Genomic DNA, 12,746 nt, shown 5'->3' with positions numbered 1-12,746 from the left:
CCGATGTAGAGAGTTTCGGCCAAAACTTCTTGTAAGGTTTTCCAAAAAACAAGATATTTTATTTATATCTTATATGATTTTTAATATCAAAAATTATAGTAATTTTTCTAGTCGAACGATAAAATTATATTGCCAATTATTATATTAATCCAGCACAGTAAGAATGACTCAAAAATGTAAAAGATTTTATAAAATTTTATGTTGATTTTAATTTATTACAATTTGCTCAATAGATGTCAATATATATATATATATATATATATATATGGAGGTAAGTTTAAATTTATTGCCCTAGTAAATAGATAGCGACGTGGTGGATGAGTGACCTTTCCACAATGGTTAGAAAAAAATTACAAATTATATTATTTATTTGAAAATAATTTTTGTCAAGAATAATTTCACAACTCTCTTCAAATGGGTTATATAAGATAGGCCATTATTGAAGGGTATTATTGACACGGTTCGGTATTAAATGTACCCGTGGCTGTAATTCAGTTATTCAAAAATATAGCAAGGCTTATTTTCTTTTACGCTTTATTAATTACAGTCCGCAAGATGACAACCCGTATATTATTATTCCGACAAGCGACTGAGCAAATATTCTTATACGGCATCGATTGGACCAGTAACATAAAATCTCTAATTTACGTCCCAAACTACTTGACATTTACTAGAAGATATTTGCGCAAAGCGCACTCTAGTGTTTAACAGGTTATAAAATTGGTAACATTCCCCATCATAAACGGAAGATACATACAAGTAGGTCACTATATTTGGCAATTAGATTTCTTGCGACTAAAGTCTTTGACACGAATATTTACATTTGCAAATTATCGTTATAAATACATGAATTACTTGTAAAACTCAGATTACATAAATGCGATTTTGATAAGGTTTCTCTCGACCACGCTAACTTGTCTCAGATAAATGAATCGTACGTAAATCTCATGTCATTTCGTTACCTGATCACCAAGACGCAATCGGCACACTGATTACTGATTACTGATTACCAGCAGGAAGCTGAAATAGTGTGCGGTCGCACCTGTTTCTGGCGACAAGTGATTCCGGTGCCAGCGGATCGTTACTATAGCACGCGTGCGCGAACAGCACACCACCGACAGCCAGCAGTCGCTCGCTGGCGGGCGCCTCTCACGCTCGCCCGACCACGGAGACCAAAAATTACAAGAACATACATCGCGCATGCGAATATCGATCACTCGCACTCGAAATGGTACCCGAATCTAGGTTAACCGGCTAAAATTAAAGGTGCGTTCCGAATTCAAGGTTGCAACCGCCGCCGGCGCAGCGCTGAAATAGCTATTGTGCATGGAAATATGGTTATCACGAGCTAGTAGCGCCCATGGTACAGGGGCGCGTTTCGCTTGCGGTTTTTCCATGATGGCGGATTGAAATTATGTAAGGTTCATTATTGTATCGCTCGGGATTGATTCCGCGTTAGGCCTAGCCCGTCCATTGTTCAGATCGATACGTGTGTGTCGGTGCTTCTTAACCTCCTGGGAGCGTCTGGATAACGGTTGGTAAGCGCCAACGTTTCGCTAATAAGATAAAATTAAATCGAGACGTGTTATTCGCTCGCTGGAAGGTTCGCCTGTCGTTTTCCACGTGTGATATCATTTTTCCGACAGTAATTGCAGGTTTCACTAACATTTTAAGCTACTCATTCATAAACTCTTTCCTTCCGTATCTAAAATAACCTCTTAAATTTTGTTACTTTATCAATCAAGTCGTCTATTTATACTGTTGTATGATAGGATCTTTATTGTATACAATGATAATTTATGAAAATAGCAACACCTTATAGTTGGAATGTTCAATTTTATTTCAATTACCTAATGTCGCTCTATTTGTGCTAGACGCCGCTAGATGTCGCTAGTTGTCTATTAGATATTGACTTTTTTCAAGGCAAACGTAAAAACGTACGTACGTTTGACTACGTGAAGGTTGCTATAGATAAATTATCATCGTATTTTATATCATGATATTTATAAAACACCCTTGGAATTAACAATGTGGCTCCTGTAATTTCCGTAAGTGAATAGCGCAGTTTTGTTCTAAATTTAAAATAATAATAGAATTATGTTTTAAAACATCTAGTTTTCACGTATAATATTAGTAACGTATTTCATACATAGTCATTTAGAATGAGAAGATTTATACAAGACCGTTACGTAATGTGTAACCTAATTAATAGGATTAATGAAAATCTCCTTTTATGTTACGGTCAAAAAAATTTCATGATTATAATCATCTTTTCCGTAACGATAATAAAAAGTTTACACTGTAATACTTCTAAACTTAGAGTAATTATTAAAACATTCTTGTTTTAAGCAATTTTTAACGTTCTCATTGACGATCTTTTTATATTAATTTTGTACAAAACGACATTTTTAGCTTAGTTTGTCCAAGATCTTTAAACCGTATCTTCCACGTAGTAGACACTTTTTATGATTTACTTACCAGATACATATAATTTTTATAAAGAAATATTCATTTCCAAATAAAAGCTGAATTCAATGTGATGTTATTCGTCGCTTCATATAAATCTAGTGTATATGTACTAATAGAGCGAAGCGCGTACTCTTATTTGTAAAAAACTACCAAAACTATTTCTCAAAAACCAAATACAGCTCTCTTACATAAGTAAATAAAAAAAAAACAACTAAAATGATAAGTCCCTATATTTTACGTTAAATTCCAAGGTTATTATTTATATAAAAAAAAAACTATTTCTTAAAAATATTTAAGTATTTATACTAGACTATTCTGTTAATTCTTTCCCTTGTGTACCAATACCTTACCTATTTATTATAAATTCATTTTCATATAACAATGAATAATAACTATTTGTATGTCAGATCGTAACATCCACAATAATTATCGATATTTCATCACAACAATTAACATTTGTAAAGTAATTTCCAATAAATATAATCTTCAATTGATCATTACGATTAACAATCAATGTTTGAAGTTATACGAACAGAAAGCAATTATAGCCTGGAAAATTTCCACAACCAAAACATCTATATTACCAAAAACTTAAACTTTTTTTAAATAACCTATTATCATACATCATAAATAACAGCTTTAGCGACAATTAAAGCTCCGTACGTGAAGTCCAAGCTCAGTGTAGTACCGTTTTTCGTACGACGAGAGTGTCCAATTAGATACTTTTTCAAAAACGCTGTAAACCTTTTTAATTAGCCGCACTACAAAAAGGCTGCACGACCTCTGACATTTCGCGGGGTCAGGAGGTCACCGATCCGCCACCTAGGTAAAGGGGGGGGGGGGGGCAGAGAAATATTTTTATGTAAATCGCTTAGAATACATTACTATAAGAACTGCCGGCGCCATTGAAATCAATTGAGATAAATTTCAATAACATTAAAACAAAACGGACCAAGACATGATAATATTCAAAAATTCTATGCAGCGGGAGTTGAGAGAATTTTTTTATATTCCGCTGTAGTCGTGTGAGATTAACCACCAGCAAAACCCTTTATGAGCCGGCTGAAACAACTTTCCGTATAGAATATAAAAAAGACTGTAACTCGCCGCAGTTTGAAAGAATCGCAGAATTTTTACTTTCTATATGAAATAATTTACACGTAGAATTGTTGCTCGGTTTTATGTGCTCTAGATAGACTTGAATGTTAATGAAAATAACCTATCACCTGTGACTTTTTATCTTTGTTCGTCTCTTATCACATATTCTATACATACATATAAATAAACTGAGTTAATTTTATATTATGTCTCGAATGAAATAATCTTTTATGTCTGTCTAGTGTCTTTACTAAATGACTATCAACTATGAGATCAAAGACTTTCGCGAGTTTCATTCATTTAAATGAAACTAATATTTTTCGGATATACGCGTGCTTTATTTTCGTAAAAAACTACACACTCCCGACTTTTCCGTTGCTTTTCAGTAACAGTATATCCGAAAAATATTAGTTTCGTTCAAACTGTAAACTATAATTGGAAAGGTATATTTTCAGTTCTTGTTTGCTCGACGGTATGAAGTATTTTTAAAGGAGCTATGAAGAGTATTAAGATCAATTTGTTCAATTATCACATGCTGTTGTAACTGGATTAAACTGGATATAGCTGGATATAACTGGATTTGATATTAAAATTAAATTAAAATTTATACAAAACGCAACGGGATACACTTATCTTCACTATGTTTGACTTTGGAAATTTTAATTTTAATGTCTATAATTTTAACTATTATATTAAATAGTAATAAATCCTGTTTCATGAACAACAGAAAACATTACGAAATGTCCAAAAAGAAGAACCTATTTGTGTAAATTAATATTGTTAGTTATGTTGCATCCGCTTGTAGTTTTTTTCACGTTCCAAACCTCTTGACCTTTCTGCTCATACAGAATATTAAAACACGCGTCTCTTATAAGAAAAGAAAATTAAAATAAAGGTTATAAGTAAATAATTTCATTATATCTTTAGATTTAATCATGTATATATAATATATGTGTGTTTAGAAGTATATCTTTCTCAAGTAAAACCTCACTAAGTTAATTGTAGCATTCTGTATTTGACCGACCACTCGCCTTTCTGATATCGATATCCCTCTAAAGATACGCTACCCTATTAAATCATCCGCCATCTAATGTAGACCCCTCAGATTGTCTACATTCCATATATGTGTAGCAAACTCCATATAAATTACAACTAGGTTAGAGTCGTCTTACAATGGTCGCTGGGACAATGGTTATGCCACAATGGCTCAGTAACTGTATTTATTAGTTCAACAGAAGTTTAATGATGAATTGTTTAAAAGGAGAACGATTCTATAAATATATTAAGAAATTACTATAAGGGTTCGATGACACTTTTCATGCACATAGATATTTCTGAATGACACTTACTTAAGACCAAAGGCGTAATAAATAAAATGTTTGGCTTCAAAACGTATATATCAAGTATAAGATATTTTATATGTGATGTTACATACATTGAAATATAATTTTATATTAATATATTATTATTATTTTACAGGTAAAGAAGATTCGTCCGTGGCATCTTTACTGGGTAATTCTTTTAAAATTATTATAATTTCCTAAACATATAACAATTGCGGTATTTAGAATGTAATTTTAAGATACATTTTTTATGTAATATTTTTAATGACAGTCCTGTTAAAGTTAAAATAATTATTCTGGTTATCTTAAAAGAAGTGTTTAAACTCTCCGTAAGATAATTTTAAATGGTCATTTAAGAGATTGTGACGTAATATCTATAAATTTCGAGTTCGGTTCCGGTTGACACTATATGACATTTTCACATTATTTCCATTCATTATAAAAATTATCATCACCATCAGCCTCTTGGTGTCCACTGCTGAGCACAGGCCTCTTCTCACATGGAGAAGCTTAGAGCACTAATCACCAGGCTTGCTCAAGGTTGATTGGCGATGTAAAACTTATAATTTGAAACCATAAGTCCAGGACCTCACGGTGTTTTCCTTTACCGCTTATATTAAGACTAATTTCAACACGTGTCATTCTGTTTGAAAGACTTGTTAATAGTACTAGATTACTTTAATAATTCACACCGACAGCGTAAAGAAGATGATGTATGTGTTATTTCATGATAAAATTATATTGATTGATGATAGTTTATTGAATAGTCGGGTTTTGTAGAGGAAATATCAATCACGAAGTGACTGTTAACACGATCGATAAGTTTATTTTGGTACAAAATAAATTTGACTGTAATCTAAAATTTAATTTATTAGTTTACAGAATCTGATTGGCTGTATGTTGTGATTTGTTACCTTAATATGTTAGTAAAAAAAAAAGATTCGAGAACTTTTTTAAAATTAGTCTTTTCATTAATTACTATTATAATCTATTTGAATTTCATTGTATATAATCTTGCAATCAGACGAACGTGAAATATTTACTCTATTTAAACAGAATTTAAATAAATAACATGCAAAAAATATAATAAAGCTTTTTAGTAAGTAAGCATTATAATAGTAGCGATTTAATTTTATATAAAAGTCACCGGAGAAAATACAAGTATAGGGGGAAATTTTGCAACACGTGTTAAGCCTTATCTTCTGAGTATTTTTTTTATATCAATACAATTTCTATGATATAGAACAGGAGCTGAGCATCGCTGAGAATGTTTCTCGTAGACTTTTTTTCTACAAGGCATTATTGTCCAATCGCCTTTGAGAAGTCCAAAACATTTTTCTTCGTGAAAGGGATCAACTTCCATCAAACGAGAACTATATTACGTTTAAAAGATTTTTTTTAGCGCACTCTCCTTCGTATCTACAACATCTCTCTGAATTTTCTTCCCTTGTTCTTGCAGACTATAAAATCATCTCCATTATGAGATTTTTCTTGAGAACGACGGCACAATGATGACAGACACATTACATAAGAAGGTATAATAGCTTTTCTGCCTCCCTTTTTGACTGACATGCTGAGGAAATCCAAATTTTTTGTAATATAATCGAAAACAAGTGTACCAAAGATTAGTATGTATAGGTATAATAAAAAAGATGTTGTTAGCATCTTTAGTAAATTATCGTGAAATATAAATTAGTGGGTTTTGTTTGTGGTCAATATTATTCTTTAATAGTTTTGCATCGAATTATCACGTGATTTAAAATTAGATAACTTTTTAGGTGAGACTCGTTTCGTTCGGACATATTTGTCATATCGTGACATTAACTTCTGTAGATTTTCAATAACAAGTCCCTTTATAAACAATTTTAATCAACATTTCACTATGTCGCCTTTTTCTTAAGTTTCCATAATAAACCATTATTAATAAAAATAATTATTTTCTTTCTATGGACTCGTGCTTTGACTACCTAAATAAGATTTGTTAAAATTTAAACATACGTATAAGCGGTGGACAAAATATATGAAGGCATTTAAGGCCACACAATCAAAGTAACATGATAAATATTTTTTTAGTCAAATCTTATCGAACTATTGTTATGATTAAACTCTTTATCTCAAATAGAACATCATTATCCAAATAGAAAACACAATCAGTCTAGTCTCAACAGCAACCAACATAATCTATGGTCTATTTTAATGTATTTTTAATATATTGAGGAAAAAAATAACCGTATTATCCAAATGTAAGTATAGGCAATTAAAAAGCACATGAGTGTCGCTAGACTTATTTCTGGCTATTGGCTGATTGCCAAGCTTTCTTGGCGTTGCTTTCAGGGCTGCCAAATTTCTTACTCTCAATCTTTCTCTTCTCTTTGTGAGATATTTCGAAAACGCAATTATTTTATCACCCTATTTTCAAATTTTTTCCGTATGATTGGAAAGTACGTTTCCAAATTGTGATTTTTGTTAAGTAATTAAATAATAATATACAACACTTCTGCATTGATGTACTTGAAGCAGCAATGTCTGATTTTTTTTTTTTTTAATTTTGTTAGAATATTTTAACAAGCAATGAAATCGAAAAAGATATTGAGATCTACAAAACTATCATCACAGAAAAGCTTATCGTCTTTTTAATAACATTGCTTTTTCTTCTTGAGTTTATTTCTTAGACTGCTTTTATGAAAGAAAATAGTCTATTGGGTTCCAACTACCAAGTAAAATGAACGTCTATGTAGCGTAGCGTAACCATTCCAATATCGGCTCTGATAAATTGTTCGAAATCTTATTTGATATGATAGAGATAATAAACGCTTTGCCAAAATAATATTGGAAAAATCTTTATGGAATATTGTTGATTATAATATTCTATTCCTAAATTCCACTATTATGATATACAAAACCTACACATTAGTTAAATATACCTACTTATTATACTATCTTTTATTTTGTCTTCATTATAATGGAGGAGACAGTTACCATTCTAATTAAATTAGGATCTCCAAGCTTTACCCGTAAAACATTCTCCTTGGGACGTAACAAAAATAATTCCACGCCCCAATTCACAGGGCACAACGTCGTTCCTGGTTCCTTTTCAAAAACAAGGTTCTCAAGTAGCACTTTTAATTACAATATCAACACAGAATTTAGATAAAATAAATTGAAAATATACCTTATATTAATAAGTTTTTGTAATAATTTTCTATATATACGAGAATTTTTATTATTTACTTCTGGCAACCCTATTAATTTAGTATTTTGTTTCAATTCTGCTAGTCACTAAGACAAAATTTCCGCATAGACATCGCTGTTACGATTATAAATAATAATAATATAAAATATTAATGAAAAAAAAAATCATATTATTATTTCCTTGGATGAAAGTAAAACGCACAAGAACGAACGGAAATGTTTGGAGAACTGTCTTGTTTTTGCAGTCGGCAGTAAAGAGGAATTAATTAGACATGAAAACAATCTTTTAAATGATTATATCTCTGGAATACAAACGAAAGTAAGTGTGAGGGTTAGAGTAACGTTTTATTATTTATTATTATTACTTATATTCTTATAATAGTGAGCCTCGTATCGTTAATATTGAAAGCACGATAATAATATGACAAAGGCGATTACTGGTCTTCGGTAACTAAATTTAATATGTGAATATATGAAAAACTAAGCCCATATATATGTGATATATTTAAATTAATACGCTCTTGTTATTCGTTAATACATATCATATTGACGAAACATATTTTTTTAAGAACTTTATCAGCAGAAACAAATTTTAATATAATGTTTACACGTATCTTTCAATAGTTAGAATTTTTTACTTTGTTTAAAATCTCAAAGCTATGACTAATTGTCGATTGTATTGAGTCTAAATTTACTAGCAACGTCTGTTTTTTGTTTAAAATACTTTTACTGGTCGCGTAAAATACAATGAGACGGGCCAGATCGCTTTTGTTACGGATATAGCGATTACAGAGCATCGATACTTTAAAAATCCCTTGGACATCGCTTGGTACGGACCAACATTAATGGTGAACAGCCAGCAGATAAAACAGGTATCGTGTGCAAGCAAGCTATTGTAAAAAAAAAACATACTTTAATGTTGATATTTCCTTGCAAAAAAGCAATAAATGGAAATTATAATATATAAACTAGAAAAAAATTAAATTGAGTGAGACCAACAACATTTCCACACAACCAAGTCGTGGTGGTTTGGAGGTTAAAGGCCCGCCTCTCACACGTGAGGGTGCGGGTTCGAAACCTGGCAAGTACCAATGTGATCTTTTAATATGTAATTTCTAAGAGTATTTAGACACCACTGACAGACGGTGAAGGAAAACATCGTGAGGAAACCTGGTCTTATAATTTCAAATTATAAGATTGAAATCGCTATTCCGTCTTGAGCAAGCGTCGTGATTAATGCTCTAACCTTCTCCATGTGAGAAGAGGTCTTTGCTCAGCAGTGGGCTCCGATAGGCCGATGATGATGAACAACTTTTACCAGCTAATACTGAAGGACATCTCAAGTCCTTTATTTTACGATAGAAAAAAAATATATATTTCTACAATTTACTGTATGAATTACCTTCAATTAAAGAAAGTGCATAAATGATTATTGTAAATACTTGTCATATATTTCTCTCTCTCTCTCTCTCTCTCTCTCTATATATATATATATATATATATATATAATAAAGTGTACACATAATATTCATGATATTACATATATTTACGTATTCTTTGCGTATAAGTTCTTGCGAGGGCTTTGCAAATTGAAGAATTAATTTGCAATACTCCGCGTTTCTTGTTATTTAAATTCTATAAAAATCAGAAAAGGAGCGCTCCAACTAACTTTATTAATACAAAATGTTACTTAGGGTGTTCATTAAATTTGTTTCGTTTGTAAATTTGTGAAAACTTGGAACCTTAAATAAATTATTATTAGTTACTTCGTTAGAGAATTACATTCAGGCTCTCTAGTTCGTGTTATTGCCTTGATGTTAGGATGTTAATTTTTAATAATGCAAACCGTTTTACAATCATTGGTTATTCAAAACTTTTCAAAAGCAATACCATTTTTACGTCGCAAATACGAATCCTCCTTGAATCGTATCATGTAAACAACTATTCGTATAAATTATGAAATAAATTAACATTTTTGTTTTTTGATTAAAACAATTTTAATATAAACTAAAATGTAAAAGCAATATATTTATATAATTTTTATTATTACCATAGTCCATATTTCAATCGCCCAATGGGGTGAGTTCCACTACTGAATACAGCTTTCAGAGGAACTGTAATTGGTCGAAATGATTCTGTATTAAATCTATAGTTGTATTATGATTGGTCAATTCCAGTATCTATATATCTAAAAAAATTGTCAAACCTTGTAAGCTAAATTGATATAGAGAATCAGAAGTGATACGGTTTACCTATACGAAAATCTTACCAAGGAACTTTCAAAAGTACGTACGTGCTTTATAATATATATATATGAAATAATCATTATTAATTTCTTACCTTAATAATTAGAACTCAAGTTTCTAAACTCCGGCTCAGGAAGTACTGAATAATTTAAACAGCCGTTATTTATTTACGAGTATATATATAATACTACAATATATACGCACGCGTTCGTAATGGTCATAATTCTACACATTTTTATGTTACAATAAAAACAATTTCCTAAATAAAAATGTCCTAAATATCCACATATCAAACTACTCGATGCCATTTAATGTATTTGATTAAAATTCATATAATTTATATTTTTGCTACAGGAATTCGTTAATGGCTAGTACGTGGAAATACCTTGATAAGAACAAGGGTATTTGAGTACATCGCTAGTCGATGACGTCATAATCGGTGACGTCATTTGGCACGACCCCGCATCGCGTCAGGATCACGATTAGAATATAACTGATGTGAATTATCACAGCTTTGTGGGACTTCTATTTTCGTTATAAAAAAAAAAGACAATAATTAAATTGGCCATTATCATTATGGAGGTTATATAGGTTCTGGAGTCGAGCTTTTTTTTTTAATTTTTATTACAGTTAACAGAAGCTTTTCGCTTTTGTTACAAACCAGATTTCATTATAAATATCTCACTCGGCTTATAATAAAAGTGCAATAAAAATTACGGCCCTGAAGTGTTTTACTACCGGATAGTGTAAACATGCCCTAAGGGTTCGTTCAGAATAAACGAGATCGGATACTTGTGTTTGCAATTATTTCTTTGTTGATTAAAATTTTAAGAAGCATTTCCATTCTATGTCCGTTTTTCGTATTAACCAAAAAAATTGAAATTTTCATTATTTTGCAAAATTAATTTTCAAACAAAACAGGACGTTTTATTGAAATTGATTCAACAAATGTATTACTTAAAATTTTTTCGAATTTCGAGGTTCGAATTTGGACGAGTTAAGTTTTTGTTACATGTGCATGCGCCTTATTATTTGTTTCCAAAATCTTCCCGAAGCAATATTATTACTGAAGAAATATCAGAATTATAATATTTGTAATATAATTTTCTTCTTAGGCTAATATTATATTCTTTTATAAATATTTTATCTTACTATTTTTATAGCGGGGCGTTACAAGTTTGACGGCGATGTTTGTGTGTATGTCTGTTTGAGATCTCGTAGCTCTTTAACAGATACACGGATTTTGATGCGATTCTTATCATTTGAAAGCCAGTCTCGTTAATATTGTTCTTAATGGATTTAGGTAACTAGGTAACTAGGTAGGTATATGCTCTTTTCTTAAACAACGTAAGTCACTTATGACGTCGCTTTTAAACTGTTGTTGTGTATTTAGTACGAAAATGTTTGGAAATAAAATGTTTTAAGTAAATTTGGATAAAATATTTATTAGGGCAGCAACGTAGAACCAAAAATGTTTGAAAATTTATTACAACAATGCAATTTTATTAAAAAAACAAACTAATAACGTACATTCCTAGTTTAATATACATTTTACTACTCGAATAACAATAGTACAAACCTATATCGACCAGTGCATATAGAGCTCATTTTTTAACGGAAAACACAATTTAATATACGAGATGAGTTGTCTGTGGAGGTCAATGTTGAATGGTATTTCATTGAAATGCCGCCAAGCTGTCGATATTTGAGCCAAAAGTTATAAACACGCTGAATTAATATGTTCTGTGACGTAAAGAAATCAATTCAGAAGTATCTCCGGCAGCAAAAAAATAACTTGCTTAACAAATACATTACGATGCCTTTATATTAATGAGATTAAACCTTTTATATAACATTGTCAAAATATATTGAAACATTATAGGGACTATTATATAAAAGGAAAGCGTTTTTACAAATTTTCAAAGATTTTTTTTTTCTAATAAATCCATTTATGCTTAGTCCAAGTTTGCATCGTAATACTACATACGAAGATCTACTCGTATCTTATACAATAATCAACGTTAATACTATAATGTCAGAATACTAATAAATGAAAAACATCTAACGGGCATTTTAGCGTGATGAAGCCGACTTGCACTAAAGGCTAAAATTATTATATGTAGTACGATGATAATATTTATACAGAAAACATAAAAAAAAAATTTTTTTCTTACACATTGGACATTTATATTATAGGAGAAACACTAAAGTTTTACCTATTTGTGTTAATTACGTAATTTTTCCTGTAGTGTTGGTATGAATCAGTGAGGTCATAATAAATTAAAAGTTTAATTTTTAGTCTGAAAAAGTAATTATTGTAAAGTTCTAATAAGAATCATTCATTTTAAAATCATATCCCAAGTGTTGTTCACGTATGTTTTGATTTAAAAAAAGTAAT

At 30.6% G+C, this 12,746-nt stretch overlaps 1 protein-coding gene across 2 annotated transcripts in view; it reads left to right on the top strand.

Moving 5' to 3' along the window:
• The first annotated feature begins 1,134 nt into the window (after positions 1-1,134).
• The window catches only part of LOC116776005 (plasma membrane calcium-transporting ATPase 3), a 97,789-nt gene continuing 86,177 nt past the window's right edge, over positions 1,135-12,746 (top strand). The window contains exon 1 of one of the 2 annotated variants that reach the window (XM_061524239.1): positions 1,135-1,266. The gene's annotated coding sequence lies outside the window, so the exon portion shown is untranslated. Of the gene's footprint in view, positions 1,267-5,040; positions 5,080-12,746 lie in introns of those variants that run through there. The other variant, XM_061524240.1, reaches the window with a different exon arrangement.

This window comes from Danaus plexippus, chromosome 24 (assembly GCF_018135715.1).
Source record: "Danaus plexippus chromosome 24, MEX_DaPlex, whole genome shotgun sequence".
Classification (NCBI taxonomy): Eukaryota; Metazoa; Arthropoda; class Insecta; order Lepidoptera; family Nymphalidae; genus Danaus; species Danaus plexippus.
This window is presented reverse-complemented; position numbering and strand designations above follow the sequence as displayed.